Source organism: Triticum urartu, chromosome 4A, assembly GCF_056163025.1.
Source record: "Triticum urartu cultivar PI428250 chromosome 4A, HENAU_Tu73, whole genome shotgun sequence".
In the NCBI taxonomy this organism is placed as follows: domain Eukaryota; kingdom Viridiplantae; phylum Streptophyta; class Magnoliopsida; order Poales; family Poaceae; genus Triticum; species Triticum urartu.
The window spans coordinates 394259383-394265499 of NC_141876.1; the positions used below are offsets into that span (position 1 = coordinate 394259383).

Genomic DNA, 6117 nt, shown 5'->3' on the forward strand with positions numbered 1-6117 from the left:
GTGGATGCCTCATGCGCTCTTCAAACTTCTTTTAATTTTCCTAATTTTGTAAATATTCCAAAACAGAGAAAATTGCCATTCAAAACATTTTGTAGTCGGTTTACTTACCGTACCACATACCTATTCCTTTTCAGAGTCTGAACATTCTGGAAAGTATCCCTTATGTACTCCTCCGGTGTTATGGTGTCAATTATATTGGTCTCAACATTTTATGGGATTACCTGAGATATAATGTTTGATTCTTTGATGATTTACCACCATAGGATTTGTGCCTTCGGCGTTGTTGATTTTGATGGCATCAGAACGATAGACCTCCTCAATAATGTAAGGACCTTCCCATTTAGAGAGAAGTTTTCCTGCAAAAAATCTTAAACGAGAATTGTATAGCAAAACATGATCACCTACATTAAACTCACGCTTTTGTATCCTTTTTTCATGCCATCCTTTAACCTTTTCTTTAAACAATTTGGCATTCTCAAAGGCTTGGGTTCTCCATTCATCAAGCGAGCTAATGTCAAATAAACTCTTCTCACTGGAAAGTTTGAAATCATAGTTGAGCACTTTAATAGCCCAATAAGCTTACCTTAACAACCACTTAATTATTCACGGGTTCCTGCCACAACCACTTAACAAGAAATAGAGGTCAATCAAACTGATAAGCAAGCATGCTATAAATGGTATTGATGAAACTAGCGCTTGAATCACTAGGAGATGCGTGGAACATGTTACTATAGTACTTACTTTCGGGTGTCTAAATTGCAGTTTCTTCGTCAGTCCCGAAGCTTTTTTGGTGAATTTTCTCCAAACCCTACCAGACAAAGAAAACAATTACTTGATATATCAGGAAATGAACAAAGTTGCTGATATGGTGGATAATGATCGATTTAACTTACTTCTCTAGCATTCGAGTCATGTCCGCATAGTCCTGGGGATCTTTTCGTCTCGAGTCTAAGACGGTTACTAGTCCCTGCTCAAGCTTAATCTCTAGGAGAATATAGTGGAAGCTGCGAACACATGCATAACTCATCAATTACATTACTATAACCTAGACTAATAAGGGAAACCGAATATGCACAAGACAGTAACACTCACTTGAAGTTGTAAGGAAAGATTATTATATCTTTGTTTTCATTTATTACCAACGATCGTAGCAAGTTGTCCTCGGTATCTTCGGCACAATATTTAACCTCAGTTGCATCTATGAGATTTGTGTTAATGAACCAATATCACTGATTTGTCTTGTCCTCAATTCGGCAATCTTCAATCTGCATAATATAGTGAGGATAATTATAAATACATGCAATGAAAGAGCTGACCTATATAGAGAGACTTAATGAAAGAAGTAGTACTACTTACAGATAGTAGCAAGTGACCGTTGCTTTATCGAGGGCCTTCTGATTGAAAAACTGGAAGAGCTCCTCAAATGGAACATTCAACAGTTAAATTCCAACAAGGTCATGCTCCTCTCTAACTCTCAGCGTCAAAGTATTCCTCCCCGCAGACTCTTTGCAGGTTTTCATGTACCAATCATGGAATCTTCTCATCATCGTTGTTAGATATCTTTCATCTTTGACAAGAGGCTTCCCGTACTCATATTTGTGTTCCTCCACCTCCAAGAACTCATAATGTACATTGTCGGGCAGGTAATCTCCAAGAATGCTATAACCGGGCACCATCCTTGGATCATTAGTAGCCACCTTGAGCTGGGGGCACAATTGGTTCGCTTGTTCACCGAGCTGGGGAATATTTTTCCTAGCTCGGCGTTTTTTTGACCTTTGATCACTGACTGTACTTCCCGACCGCTCCGCTTCGACAAACAACTTTTCAATTATGCGGTCATAGTTGCCTTTCGGCGGAGAATTTGCTGGTTTTTTCAGGGCAGCCAGAGTGCGCTTCGCTTTCATCGGATCTACCTTCTCCTCCGGAGGTGGATGTTTCTTTGCTTTCACCCCTTCAAAGAAGTTCCTCACTTCGGCTCATGCGATCTTGGCGTTCTCCTCCGGGGTCCTCTCGTATGGTAACTTCTCTGGAGTCTTCAGAGAAGGGCCGAATCTGTATTGCCTCCCGCCTCTGGCTGTACTGCTAGACGCCGGCAGAGCAGACGGAGCGGCTACGACTGTCTTCTTTCCTTGCTTACGAGGTGGAGGAGAAGGACTACGACGCACCGGAGCAGCCGGAGTAGCGGAGGGTCTCTTCCGCCCTTGCTGACGAGGCGGAGAAGGAGAAGGAGGCTGGCTGCTCGGGCGCGCCGGCGCAGGCGGAGAAGGAGGCGGAGTGCCGCCACGCACCGGAGAAGGAGGCTGAGTGCCCTGATCACTCGCCAGAGGAGGAGGCGGAGTGGCCTGACTCGCCGGAGGAGGAGGAGGAGGAGGAGGAGGAGGCGGAGGCGTCCAGTTCAGAAGCTTGATGAGCTCCTTCCGCCATAGGCATGGAGTCAATAGACAAGAACCCAGCCGAGTCTCCCCTTCACCAGTAGGGTAGTCAAGCTGGAGGTCCTCAAATCCCTCCGTTATTTCATCCACCGTCACCCTGGCATATCCTTCTGGAATCGTACTACAGTGAAAAGTTGCGCCGGGTTCAGTAGGTCGAACAGAGCCGATGGCCGCCTTGACTTTGAAGTTCTGCCATTGCGTCATAAGGTGGCAATGTTGAGACTCCGTGATAGCATCCACGGGGTAGCTAGAAGGAGCCGTCAAGAAATGCTCTGGCTGAAGCAGCTCGGTGGAAGCCACGCTACTTCTCCGCTGAGATGGCGGGGTAGCTTCGGGGGTAGTTTCGGCAGGTCGCTTGCTGCGAGCTACTTCTCGCTCCTCTAGCGCTTGAACCCTTTCGTGCAGCGTCTAAACTTGGGCATGCTCCACTTTTTTCCTCCTCTCCTGGCATGTGTAATCGCCTGCGTCCGGAAAACCAGCCTTCCATGGAATGGAGCCTGGCGTGCCTCGTGTCCGTCCAGGGTGCTCAGGATTCCCAAGGCCCATTGTGAGCTCGTCGTTCTCTCTGTCTAGAACGAACGTCCCTTGCTGCGCTGCATCGATATAGTGCTTTAGCTTCTTGACTGGTATGTTCATTTGCTCTTCCGTCCAAACACATTTCCCCAATACAGGGTCCAAGGTTCTGCCAGCCCTGAAGAACCAAGTCCGGCAACGGCCTGGCGAGTTCATTGTCTCTGGTTCGATCCCTTTATCAAGTAGATCATTCTCAGCCTTGGCCCACTTAGGCCGGGCTTTGAGGTAGCCACCTGACCCCATGCGATGGTGAAGCTTCTTCTTTGCAACATTTTTCTTGTTTGTCGCCGACATCTTTTTACTCTTTTCCGATGTCTTGTAGACCACAAATGCGGGCCAGTGATCTCTGATCTTCTCATATCTGCCGATGAATTCTGGTGTCTCTTCTTTGTCGACAAACGTTTTCAGCTCATTCTTCCACCTCCTGAATAGGTCTGCCATCTTCTTAAGAGCATGGGACTTGATTAATTGCTCTTTAACTGGCTTCTCCGGATCCTCCTCTGGCGGTAGGGTGAAATTTGCCTTCAGCTCAGTCCAAAGATCATCTTTCTGCATATAATTGACATAAGACACCTCAGGGTCTTCGTTCTTAGGCTTACACCATTGCTGGATGCTGATCGGGATCTTGTCCCTAACAAGAACTCCGCACTCAGCAGCAAATGCTTCCTTTGTTTGGATGGGTTCAATCGGCATGCCATCGCGCGCGATTGCTGTGATCTCAAACCTTTCATCCGAGCGCAAATTTTTCTTCGGGGCACGTCTCTTTACCAAAGTTGTGCTCGATCCGGAGGGCTAGAAAAAACAAGAATTAGACGAGAGTTAATTAATATGTGTACATACCAAAATAATGAATGCATCAATTAGCTAGTCATCACAGGCTTAACTAATATATTTACCTGGCCGGACTCTGTTCAGTCACCGGAGCCGTCACCACGGGCTCCTTCTTGCACCAGCATTGGGTCCTCCATTCTTCGATCACCGTAGCCTGCTTCTTCTTCACCCTGTTCTGCTTCCAGACCATCATTGTCGTTAAGATACGACATGACATCACCTCTGGCTAAGATTATGTCCCCCAACACCTGTTCTTGTTCCTCGTCTCGTCCGAACTCCATTGTTTCTGCAAATATTACAACATGGCAATTATTACACAAACATGGCAACATCTGGATATATTAGTGGCAAACGTAGATCTAGCTTATTCCGGGTTTGCGGTGGCCTCGACAACGCTTCAAGAGTAGGGCCGCAGCAGGAGGGGGTAAGAGACCGACATCGTTTTTTTCTAGGGTTTGGGTGTCCTCGAGAGTTTTGGTCGAGCGAGAGGGTCGGGGGGTGCTCCCGTGGTATAAGTTATCACGGTTGAAGTTATCCGGGAGGGGGTTATATCGACAACGACGACATACATACATGGGAAAATAATGTTATCGTGGAGGGGGTAGGTCGAACCCCCCCTCGTGTTGAAGTTATCGGGACACGGGGTATATCGACAATGACATATCGGATAAAAAATAAGAAGACGAAGAAGAAATAAAAAGAGGAGAAGAAGATATTAATAGAGGAGAAGATTGAAGAAAAAAAGAAGAAAAAAAGAGGAGAAGAAGAGAAAATAGAATATTCTATTTTCTCTTCTTCTCCTCTATTCCCTTCTTCTTCTCCTCTTCTTTTTCTTATTCTTTCTTCTTCTTATTTATTTCTCCTCTTCTTTCTCTCCTCCTCTTCTCCTTTCTTCCTCTTCTTATTGTCCTTTTTCCTCTCATTCTTTTTCTTCTTCTTCCTTTCCTAGCTAGATATATAAAACTTTTCTAAAAATGTAACTTTTCCATACATACATGGGAAAATAATATTATCGGGGAGGGGGTAGGTCGAACCCCCCCTCGTGTTGAAGTTATCGGGACATGGGCTATATCGACAACGACATATCCGATAAAAAATAAGAAGACGAAGAAGAAATAAAAAGAGAAGAAGAAGATATTAATAGAGGAGAAGATCAAAGAAAAAAAAAGCTCTTCTTCTCCTTTCTTCCTCTTCTTATTTTCCTTTTTCCTCTCATTCTTTTCTTCTTCTTCCTTTCCTAGCTAGATATATAAAACTTTTCTAAAAATGTAAGTTTTGCATACATACATGGGAAAATAATATTATCAGGGAGAGGGTAGGTCGAACCCCCCCTCGTGTGGAAGTTATCGGGACATGGGGTATATCGACGACGACAGACCCGATAAAAAATAAGAAGAAGGAGAAAAAATAAAAAGAGGATAAGAAGAAAGGAATAGAGGAGAAGATCGAAGAAAAAAAAAGAGGAGAATAAAAAAGAATAGAGGAGAAGAAGAAAAAAAAGAAAAAATTTCTTATTTTTCTTTTTCTCCTCTATTCCTTTCTTCTTCTCCTCTTCCTTTTCTTCCTCTCCTCTTCTTCTCCTTTTTCCTCTTCTTATTTTCCTTTTTCCTCTCCTAAATATATAAAACTTTTCTAAAAATGAAACTAACCTAAAATGTACTAAATCAGAGAACATATATAGATAATCCTTTTCTAAATATATAAATCTAACTTTTGCATATATGAACATATTTACACAGAGAACATACAAACATATATACATTTTTATAAAAAAGCAAAATACAAATCATCATATATATGAAAAAAAATCTGAAAAGAAGCAACATACACAATACATATACTCACATATATACATATATATAATCTGAAAAAAAACAAGCATATAATATATGAGAAAAAAGGAACAGGGGAGGGGCTGCGCCGGCCGGACCAAGGGAGGGGCAGGGCGCGGGTTCGGCGGCGAGGACGACGACAGGGCAGGGGGCACGCGTTCGGCGGCGAGGACGGCGACGGGGCAGGGGCAACGGCCGGCGAGGAAGGGGCGGGGCAGGGCGACGGTGTCGATGGGGGCGCGCGGGCCGGTGCGCGCGACGCTTGTCGGGGCAGGGCGGCGAGCGGCGACGGCGTCGGGCGAGGGCACGGGCGATGGCAAGCGGGCGGCGAGGGCAACCTCGGGCGGCTAGGGGAGGCAACGGTGATGTCGGGGCAGGGGCCGGCGTCGAGGAGCAGCGCAGCAGCCTGGCGGCGTTGGAGAGAAGAATGGCGGGTGGGGGGGAATTTC

At 45.3% G+C, this 6117-nt stretch overlaps 1 pseudogene; it reads right to left on the reverse strand.

The window, feature by feature from the left end:
• Positions 1-1352: 1352 nt before the first annotated feature.
• LOC147975944 (uncharacterized) lies at positions 1353-3560 on the reverse strand (annotated as a pseudogene).
• Between the last annotated feature and the right edge of the window lie 2557 nt (positions 3561-6117).